The sequence below is a fragment of the Diadema antillarum genome, unplaced genomic scaffold (assembly GCF_040938485.1).
Source record: "Diadema antillarum isolate AM-2024a unplaced genomic scaffold, OU_Dant_1.0 seq00001483_RagTag, whole genome shotgun sequence".
NCBI classification, from domain to species: domain Eukaryota; kingdom Metazoa; phylum Echinodermata; class Echinoidea; order Diadematoida; family Diadematidae; genus Diadema; species Diadema antillarum.
In genome coordinates this window covers 399,261-411,485 of record NW_027272222.1, presented here as the reverse complement: position 1 = coordinate 411,485, position 12,225 = coordinate 399,261, and positions in this window count along the sequence as shown.

Sequence of the window (12,225 nt, the reverse complement as noted above, 5' to 3'; positions counted from 1 at the left end):
ACTCAGGGCGCCTACACATTCGTCCCGGACAGCCACACATGCCACACGGACCTTCCCAGCAACTAAACAGCAGCCACATGGACCATCCCGGACTGCTCAGCCAACATGGTAGTCCCTGGATGACGCCAGATGTTTTTGACCTCCAAAAGTTGCTGTGTTAGCCTCCCGGATGTCCCTAGACCTACATGGACATCCAAGGATGCCCAAGGCGTCAACACAGATCTCTCCCCAGATCACCCCGGATCAGATCCAGGGTGATCCAGCATGTCTATGTGACTGGGGGGCTTGACTTAAGCCCTAGTGGTCTATAACACGTGCAGTTGTGTGAAAAGCTCCTAGGTTGTAAATATGTCAAGAATGCTCTCTTCACTGGCCAGAGAGAAATCAATGATCTTAGGTCAACAGTTTGCTCACTAGGTTAATGTCGTGAGGTGATGTTAGTCACCGGTGTGTAGATTGTGTAACAATCTTTGGGTTCGGACTCAAATGAATGAGTATCAGCACTCAGAATGTTGTTATTGCTAACTTTATTCTGACATCACTGATGTCATACCCAAACAACAACCCTGCAAAAATCAAGCAAACAAGAAAACATAATAAACATGTGGTTACGCAAAACGAAACATCCAAAAAGTGTTATGAAGACACCAAAATAAATTCTTGCTGTACAACAATCGAGGCACATAATTCATATGAACATGATTATACACACAAATGTAATACTGTATGTCTCACAACTTGACACAGATTATGTTTTCTCATAAATAAACATATAGGTTAAATCACTAACATACTACCGGTACTCAATAAATTTACCCTTCTTATAATATACTAACACCATATCATAATGAATGCATCTTCCATTATCATGTCTACTAATTAAAACCATAATTTATACTTTGTAATTCTAACACTAATTAAACAAATAAATCTAACAAATCACCTTTATAATTTATTGGTTAAACAAATAATTCTAAAACTTACAAGCATATAATTACTTATTGTAATTATTGTATCAAATCAGATACCCGACAATTTCACAACAATCAATATTCAGTTGGGAATCACTAATGACACAAAATTCACACTAATTAATGAAAACAATGAAAGACAAAACAATGTATGTACCCCAGGTCTGTGATTACTGTCCTGAATCACATGAGTGGACATCAGTCGGCAGGAATACCATACTCGTGCGAACATCCTGATATAAGGTTGAAATAATAGTAAGTATATAACCATATATTCCAAATTATATACAATGTGATTATAACACGTGCACCAGGCCTCAAAACACTGAATACATACTAAGCTAGATATACACATACATGTAGGTCCTAAATACCAAAAATGAATCATGTAAATCTATTATACAGTGATAGAAAAACAAATTCGATATAAACTCTCAGCTATGCTATTATAAACCATACAACCCAATGCACTGACACAAAACCAGGGAACCAACTGTATATCAAGAACAATAAAGTATAAAATCACAGTCGTTCCCTCTAAATAACTTATACATGTTACACACTGTCTTCGTATCTATGGTATATGTACTGCACATGGGCGCCGCCATTTTGTTCATGGGCACCGCCATTTTGTTCATGCACGTCTAGTGCGCCCTCAACGATCTATAGTCATGTACATAAAATTAAATGTGCAGTCTGACCAAGCAATCATTAATTTGTAAAACCTGTCGCAATTTGGGTTATGCAATATCCGTTAAATCAATGGCTCAAAGTGCACAAAACCATACATACAATATATTCCAATGAATATATTGCTGCCACAGATTCAAACAAATCATAATCTTAACGCACAGAATTATAAATCTGGTTAACTGTCATAGCTGGAATATCAAACTACCAAATAAGATAGAATCAAGTCAGATTCTTCTTCCAAAATGCAAGCAACCCTATATGACACAGTAACTAAGTAATATAGTCAGAAATTCTGTATTCCAGCTGACCATATAACTCGTGATTATATGATTAAATCGCCAGCTGTGTATATCTCTCATTGTATATATTCATACATACTATTACTAAGAACCATCTTACATGTTATAGAGAATAGCTTGGTGGACTGTCTTCTAACTTCTGTTCTGACTAAAATGCAGGAGTTACCAGCCCAGACAAATCAGTTTTAACATAAATTATCAATGAATCACTAGACAAGAGTACAACAGCATAGTGAATAAAAGTTACTGCATAAAATCAGTAAGAAAGTTGTAAAATGTTGACAACTTACAAAAGTTCCTCCTGCACTCACAAACTGCATCCAGTTCCTCCAAAGTTCAGGACAGCAATGAGCACATGGTAAAACTTTAACAAAGACTTCTACACTGAGAGTCTCATCACTTCAAATTCGATATCGAGGTGCCATGCAATCTGTATCAAAATTACCCATACCTTATGTGCATCATGCATATTTATAATAACCATCTTGCCTTCAACAAGTAATGATTGTATAAACCACCAATGGTCTAGATGGACATCAGATATTGTTAAATATCTGTTCTTCAAATAAAGGACTATATTCATTTTGCACCTTGCTACTTCTAAACTTGGAACTATTTCCAGTGATGGGGTAGCTTGGGTCTTGGAAACAATAGAACAAGGAGTTTCTGCCAAGCACTGCCCATGACTCATTTTGTTTACCCATGGATTAGTGTCCCCTTCCCCTCCTTGACCATGGCCTGCAATGTAATTCATGTAGGCTACAATAGAGTGCATGTCTCATAGTAAACTGGATAGTGTGTGTTATATCAGATACTGTACTGCCCTACACTGTAAACCGCTATCTTCAAATTTCCATTTCTTGTCATCTTCCCCGCTTGAATAACTTTCGTCCCGAAAGTTACATTCAATTAATAAGTAACCCCAATACTAAAAAAAGGCACTCCCTTGCTCTCTGAGTATACAGGTATCTTCATTCAAAAAAAATGAAAATTGATGAACAAAAAAATTAATTAGCACACAATCATACGAGTGAATTTCACACAAAAATAATACGCACTCTAAATACGCTTACTGTTAGATACATGATATAGAAACTCAAATTCACAGGAAGGATAACCATATCCTTCCCCGCTTGTTCCCATGCACAAGGATTGCACTAATTCACAAAACGACAAAACTGTCAGATGCATTGAAGCCATACCAGTCTTACTTTGGTCTATTCAGTGAACACAACAAAATTACAACAATATTCTATGTTAGGAAGAGCTGAGAAAAGAGAAAGAAAAGAGAAGAGGATAGAGAGAAAGTCAAAAGTATATATCATAGACACCACTCATTCTGCACATGGCACTCCTGTTACTGATGATGCAGGAAGCCTTGCAGGGTTTCTATGCTTCCCTTTTGATCTCCTGGCAGAGCATCGTGGAGGTAGCCGTACTGGGTCTCTATTCATATTAGGAATATACTCTAAGTTGAATTCCCAAGTACTGATGTCTTCATCTGATGAGTCAACATCTTCAGATTCTTCTCGGCTCGAGTCAGAAGAGATGCAATCTCCTCTTGGGAGGATTCGATCAATGAAAAGGTCATCATCGTCACTCTCACCTTGGGATCGTGGATCTAAGATGAGGTGCCTTCGATTTACACACTTTGCCTCACCTCCCTGTGCAGGTCGTATTTGATATACATCATGATCATCATTCCTGCCAACGATAACATATGGGACATGATGAAATTTGTCCTTCAGCTTATGTCTGGTAGTGAAGCCGTGTCTCTTGAGGAGGACCCGATCTCCTATCTCCAGCACAGGATGGGGTGAGTGCACCTCATTTTTCTCCCCTTTCTTTGCAGCTGCCTGCAGCCTGGACTTAACTACTTCATTGGCGCGCTTTAGTAGCTCCGCCTGTCTTCTGGTGTAGTCCTCGTCCCAGTCATGGTTGACGTTGTTCAACAGATGGTCTATAGGCAAGGCTGGCTCCCTTCCAAACATGAGTAAGTATGGGGTCACTCCAGTAACACTATGTGGCGTAGTGTTATACATGTAAATGATGTGCTGCATCAACTCGGGCCATCGTTTGCGTTCGGAAGTATCAAGAGACATCAACAGGTGGCACAAGGTCTTATTAAATCGCTCTACCTGTCCGTTAGCTTGTGGATGATAGGGAGTCGTGCGTGACTTCTTGATGTCGTACAACTTGCAGATCTCATGGATGATGGTGGCCTCAAATGATCGCCCTTGATCCGAATGGAGTCGGAGAGGTATCCCGTAGTGGGCAAACCAATGGTCTCGCAAAACCACTGCCACCGTCTTTGCCATCTGATCCTTACACGGCACTGCAAGTGAAAACTTACTGAAAACATCAGTAATAACAAGGACATCTTCGTATCCTCGGCGTCCTCTATCTAGCTTGAGAAAGTCAACAGCTACTACCTCTTGTGGGCTGAATGCAAGAAGGTGACGCATCGGGGGTTTGACGATAGGTGTTGGGGCCTTGGTTGTAGTGCATCTCCAGCACTTCTTGATATGCTGCTTTACTTCCTCATGCTGACCTGGCCAAAAACACCTCCGCCTCAAGAGCTCACTCGTTCTCCTGACACCTTGATGAGCCCACTTATCGTGAGTGGCTTCCAGCAGCATTTCCTGGAGACATGGTGTTAAGATCTGTCTCACTTTTCCCAAAACAGCATCAGTGTAGCACCTGTACAGCACTCCATTGTGCTCATTGAAGTTTGTCCACTCTCGCACCCAGCCACTCAGCCCTTTAAGTCCTCGGTTGTAGTTGTTCCCAGGTGCCCACTTGCTTTCCCACATCCTCCATAATTCCCCTAACACCTGATCTGTTCTCTGCATCGTGGCCAGTTCTTCATGGGAATACGAAGGCAAGACTGCTGGCCCGTTATCTTGCACACCTGTGCCGTCGACAGATTTAGACGTTAGAGTGTCGACTTTCACTGCCAGGCATGATGCTACTTCTTGAAAGCCGGCCTTCAGTTCATCAGCGGTGACATTCCCAGGGCACCTGCTGAGAGCATCTGCACACTTATTCGTTCTACCTGGGCGATACTTGACTTCAATGTCATATTGGGAAAGCTGAGCCACCCACCTCATTTCTGTCGCACCAAGATTTGCCGTCTTTAGATGAGCCAATGGGTTGTGATCCGTCCAAACAACTGTGTGTCTACCTTGGATGTATGGCCCAAATTTCTCCGTCACTGCCCATTTTAACCCAAGAAGTTCTAATTTGAAGCTCGATAAATCCGGGTATGCTCTCTCAGACCCCCTCAGCCCACGGCTAGCATAGGCGATAGGATGAATCTTTCCCTCATCATCAGACTGCAGAAGACAAGCACCCAAGCCCAAGTAAGAAGCATCCACTTCAATCACAAAATCTCTGTCAAATCGAGGGTATGCAAGCACGGGTGTGCTGGTAAGAGCTTCCTTCAATGCAGCAAATGCCTGCTCCTGATCTTTTCCCCATGTGAAAGGCAGAGCCTTCCCCGCTTGTTTGCTTGCCTTCCATTCAATGCATGGAGAGGTGCTGCCATCTGAGAAAAGTTGGGAATAAATCTCCGGTAGTAGGAAGCCAGACCCAAAAAGGAGCGGAGTTCAGTGGCATTCTTTGGTGTGGGCCAGGCCTTAACTCTCTCCACCTTCTCTTGGTCTACCGAGATGCCACCTCCTGAAACTACGTGCCCTAGGTAGCCCACCTGTCTCCGAAGAAGGCTGCATTTCTTGCCCTTCACTTTCAAGCCATGGAGATGTAGGCGGGACAAGACCTTATCCAAACGAGCCAGGTGCTCCTCGAAGGTGCTGGAAAAGATCAAGATATCATCAAGATACAAAACAATTTCACTCAAATTCATGTCACCGAGGATGAACTCCATGATTCGCTGAAAGGTAGATGGACTATTAGTCAAACCTTGCGGCATTCTAACAAACTCGAAAAGCCCCCAAGGGACACAGAAAGCCGTCTTGTCCACCGACTCCTCATCCATAGTGACCTGAAAGTATCCATGAGCCAAGTCAAGTGTGGAAAAGTGCTTAGCTCCACTCAGTGCCTCTAATGTCTCGTCGATCCTGGGGAGGGGAAATGAGTCTCTTACCGTACGATCGTTTAGCCTCCGATAGTCTATGCAGAGACGAAGGGTGTTATCTTTCTTTCTTACCAGGACCACCGGACTCGCAAAGCTGCTTTTGGAAGGTCGGATAATCCCCTGGTCAAGCATTTCTTGGAGCATCTTCTTCACCTCTGGGATTTGAGTGGGATGGATTCTCCTGTATGGTAATCGGATGGCAGGACCATCTGTGAGATGAATTTGGTGAGGGATTATGTCACATTTCCCAACATCATAAGTATCCTTGGAAAATACATCTGTGTGCTTCGACAGGAGACTAGAAAGAGCTGCTTCTTCTGCCTCACTGAGGCCTTCAAGTTTCACACCAGGTGGAAGCTGTGGTGCTTGTGGGAGATTCATGTCAACTTGGCCTTGGAATTGGTGGGAAGCTGACATTTCCACTCCTTCCTCTTCAATCACTTCACATACCGCCAAGAGAATCTTGTCATCTTGTACATCGATCACCACTTCCTTCCTCTCAGACCCTGGTAGTGCTTCGGCGACCATCGTTGCAGGTGAAATGTGTACCTCCTTGCTAGTCTCGTTCGCCAGCAGTACATTGAACGAAGAGCCTTGGTCAATGTGATGGTATCCCTCATATGCCCGCACCTTTGCCTGAGATGAAGGATGGACCACGATGTCATTGTACCGGCAATCAGTGGTGTCAACACCGCATGCTACTCTACGAACAGAGAAAGGTGGAAGGGTCTCACCTGACATCGTGCGGATCTTCAAAAGGCCTTGTGTACTCTCTGGCTTGGGTATCTCCTTCTCTCTGTTGGTGACAGTCCACCCAAAACCAGCTGTATGGGACACATCCAACTTCTTCAAGATGTTGCAGCCCAAGAGTACTGGATGTTCCGTTTGCCTCTCCTCGCAGGACTGATCAGATATTATGAGAAAACTTCCAGTCAATTCTTGGGTGCCAACTTGAATTGGAACTTCAACTGGGACCTCGATACCACCTACCCCACGAATATTCAAGAACAATCTGGAGGCATCCTTGAGGTCTCCTAGTCTTCCCCGCAACTTGGTGTGGTAGATGGCGGAAGGTATGATGGATGTTTCGGCTCCGGTGTCCAAGATGTAGCCCACTTCAACTCCACCAATCTTCATACTTCCTCGCGGGCTGTTAGCAACAAGCCGATGGAGAGCCTCATGGTTCTCTGATTTACCACCTTCCAAGACCTCACTCCTCTTCACACCTGGTTCTGCAGAGGGAGCGGATGGAGGTGTGGGAGTTGCTCCTCTCTGGATAGGTGGATGTGTGGAAGGGGTCCCTCTCTGGGGACAATCTTTGCTCAAATGGCCCCAGCCCTTGCAGTTGTAGCACAGCGTCTCCTCGGTGCATTGGGGCTTTGCATGACCTCTTTTTCCACAGTTGTAGCATTTAATCTCGTTGTTGGATCTGCGTGGCAGTCGCTGAGATCCAAGGGCCATCATACTGTGCTGGAGATCAGCCAGTCCCCTCTTTAGCGAATTTAACTCGTCTCGTAAACTGGGTTCCTCTCTTCTGGTGGCCTGCATAATAGCAACATCTTGCACAGTGGAATCAATACCTACTGCTAATTCGTGAACTCGCGTCTTCCTGCTGGTTTCATGGTCCTCAAAGAACTCTTGTGCCTCCTCCCGCATATCTTGAAATGACTTGGTTTTGGAGGTCATCTGGATACGCCTCAATTCCCGCTGTATCCATTTCTCTCTTGCACCACGAACAAATCGCTCCTTTAGCGCAGAATCCTGGAGCTTTTCCAGGGCTTCCTTCTCTTCAGAAGAGGGTGCGGCTTTGATCATCCGACTATAGAGCCGCATCAAGGCCCGGCTGAAATCAATCAAAGACTCATGCTCCTGTTGATTCCTATTGTGAAATACCTGACTTAGAGCAGGAAGCGACTCCACGGGTGCAAAAAGGGACTGGAGAATTTCTACTATTTTGTTGTAACTCTTTTTGACATCGTCTCCTCTGCACATAATTTCTTCTTTAGCAGCCCCTCCAAGGTGGTCCAACAGGCTCTGAGCTTTTGATTCATCTTGAAGGCGGTAATGTGATGCATAGCTATGGAAGTCTTCAAGCCACTCCTTAAGCGGCTGATCACCCGATGAACCTTTGAACTTGCTCAGCTTCACAGGGGGTGGAACACGCTGGACACTCAACCCTTGCAAAGCACTGGTGAGTGCCTGGATCATCGCACCAACGTCATTTGTTTCAGCCATCCTGAATGAAAAAAAAAAAACTTTTGAATAGGAGAGAAGAGATAGAAGCTTCACAAGGTTGAAAGACAGGAGGTTAGTCAACAAGATATAATTACAAAAGCAAGCTCAACAAATCATATAAGTACTCTTAAAAGAAAATTTAAATCATTAATATCAACTGATCTATGACCAGTCACTCATTAGCCACTCCTCGCAATCGTCGCCAGATCAGCCAGGTCGTCTCGATGATCTGCCTGATCAGTCACTCGCCAAGGCTTCGTCGTCGTAGTATGACCAGGTCAGCTACCTCGTTGCTGCACGTGATCAGTCACTCGCCAACTCCTCGTCGTCGTAATCGGACCAGCTCAGCTACCTCGTCACTGCGCCAGGTCAGTCACTCGCCAGGTTCTCCTCGTCGTAATCGGACCAGCTCAGCTACCTTGTTGCTGCGCCAGGTCGGTCACTCCATGCATCAGGCCCAGGGGTTGTTACAGTCGCCGTGATCGCAATCCCATCCTCGTCGCCAACTTTGTCGTGAGGTGATGTTAGTCACCGGTGTGTAGATTGTGTAACAATCTTTGGGTTCGGACTCAAATGAATGAGTATCAGCACTCAGAATGTTGTTATTGCTAACTTTATTCTGACATCACTGATGTCATACCCAAACAACAACCCTGCAAAAATCAAGCAAACAAGAAAACATAATAAACATGTGGTTACGCAAAACGAAACATCCAAAAAGTGTTATGAAGACACCAAAATAAATTCTTGCTGTACAACAATCGAGGCACTTAATTCATATGAACATGATTATACACACAAATGTAATACTGTATGTCTCACAACTTGACACAGATTATGTTTTCTCATAAATAAACATATAGGTTAAATCACTAACATACTACCGGTACTCAATAAATTTACCCTTCTTATAATATACTAACACCATATCATAATGAATACATCTTCCATTATCATGTCTACTAATTAAAACCATAATTTATACTTTGTAATTCTAACACTAATTAAACAAATAAATCTAACAAATCACCTTTATAATTTATTGGTTAAACAAATAATTCTAAAACTTACAAGCATATAATTACTTATTGTAATTATTGTATCAAATCAGATACCCCGACAATTTCACAACAATCAATATTCAGTTGGGAATCACTAATGACACAAAATTCACACTAATTAATGAAAACAATGAAAGACAAAGCAACAATGTATGTACCCCAGGTCTGTGATTACTGTCCTGAATCACATGAGTGGACATCAGTCGGCAGGAATACCATACTCGTGCGAACATCCTGATATAAGGTTGAAATAATAGTAAGCATATAACCATATATTCCAAATTATATACAATGTGATTATAACACGTGCACCAGGCCTCAAAACACTGAATACATACTAAGCTAGTTACACACATACATGTAGGTCCTAAATACCAAAAATGAATCATGTAAATCTATTATACAGTGATAGAAAAACAAATTCGATATAAACTCTCAGCTATGCTATTATAAACCATACAACCCAATGCACTGACACAAAACCAGGGAACCAACTGTATATCAAGAACAATAAAGTATAAAATCACAGTCGTTCCCTCTAAATAACTTATACATGTTACACACTGTCTTCGTATCTATGGTATATGTACTGCACATGGGCGCCGCCATTTTGTTCACGGGCGCCGCCATTTTGTTCATGGGCACCGCCATTTTGTTCATGCACGTCTAGTGCGCCCTCAACGATCTATAGTCATGTACATAAAATTAAATGTGCAGTCTGACCAAGCAATCATTAATTTGTAAAACCTGTCGCAATTTGGGTTATGCAATATCCGTTAAATCAATGGCTCAAAGTGCACAAAACCATACATACAATATATCCCAATGAATATATTGCTGCCACAGATTCAAACAAATCATAATCTTAACGCACAGAATTATAAATCTGGTTAACTGTCATAGCTGGAATATCAAATTACCAAATAAGATAGAATCAAGTCAGATTCTTCTTCTAAAATGCAAGCAACCCTATATGACACAGTAACTAAGTAATATAGTCAGAAATTCTGTATTCCAGCTGACCATATAACTCGTGATTATATGATTAAATCGCCAGCTGTGTATATCTCTCATTGTATATATTCATACATACTATTACTAAGAACCATCTTACATGTTATAGAGAATAGCTTGGTGGACTGTCTTCTAACTTCTGTTCTGACTAAAATGCAGGAGTTACCAGCCCAGACAAATCAGTTTTAACATAAATTATCAATGAATCACTAGACAAGAGTACAACAGCATAGTGAATAAAAGTTACTGCATAAAATCAGTAAGAAAGTTGTAAAATGTTGACAACTTACAAAAGTTCCTCCTGCACTCACAAACTGCATCCAGCTCCTCCAAAGTTCAGGACAGCAATGAGCACATGGTAAAACTTTAACAAAGACTTCTACACTGAGAGTCTCATCACTTTACTCCAAATTCGATATCGAGGTGCCATGCAATCTGTATCAAAATTACCCATACCTTATGTGCATCATGCATATTTATAATAACCATCTTGCCTTCAACAAGTAATGATTGTATAAACCACCAATGGTCTAGATGGACATCAGATATTGTTAAATATCTGTTCTTCAAATAAAGGACTATATTCATTTTGCACCTTACTACTTCTAAACTTGGAACTATTTCCAGTGATGGGGTAGCTTGGGTCTTGGAAACAATAGAACAAGGAGTTTCTGCCAAGCACTGCCCATGACTCATTTTGTTTACCCATGGATTAGTGTCCCCTTCCCCTCCTTGACCATGGCCTGCAATGTAATTCATGTAGGCTACAATAGAGTGCATGTCTCATAGTAAACTGGACAGTGTGTGTTATATCAGATACTGTACTGCCCTACACTGTAAACCGCTATCTTCAAATTTCCATTTCTTGTCATTAAAGTGACTTTGATGTTTTCCATGATCTTGATGTCACAGTGTTTTCTTACTAGAATGAATCTTTCTACAAAGCTCTTGAATTCATAGCTGTCTTGGTAACTACCTCGATATGATACAAAATCAGAATAACACATCTAATTCAGAATGATAGAGAGATAACTGCATATAAGGAATAAACATGATCACAACTCAGTAAAGTAAATATTAAAATCTCAATGATATATCCTCTCTATATATCTCAATATATGCAACCCAACATAAGCAATAATCTATTTGCTTGACGAATCAAGCAGTTAGCCTATGCATTACATGTAAACCTTCTCCTACACACTCATATCATCATCAATAAACAAGATATGGAAATAAGAGAAGAAGAGGGGGGGGGGGTATCCCAGTGCATACACCAGAGCTGTATATAAAGAGAGTCTGGCCAACTCGGGTTTTTCGGCTTATGAGTTTTGAAGCCTGCGATTGGTCAAAACTGGTCCCAAAATCTTTGTGGAGCCATGTCATACAATACCAAAGTACGCTCACACTCAGTGTCCATTGTCACAAATGTACACACTGGTAGTTATGTACATATGTATGATGTACTGTATGCATGGTTGTTTTAATGTGTATGTACACAGTTGGACTAGATTAATGGAGAACATTCTATGTAGTATACATATAGTACATACAGGCTGACCAGATCAGTGGAGAATTTTCTAGGTGGTATACAATGTAGCTATACAGTACATGTATGTAACAGGAAATACATTATAGCTCACTCAATATAAACACTAAACAAAAAGTAAGTTCCCCCTAAAACAAACCTCTGTAATTTATGAAACGGGAACCTCTGAGGAAATCTGAATACAGGATCATGTATCTGTATTTCTCGGCTACCTTTCATGTGAAATTCAGTGGATATCACTTGGTCACGCTTGAGTGAGCATGACTTAAAGTCAAAATGGTCACTTTTTGAAGTTCACAAGCCCAAT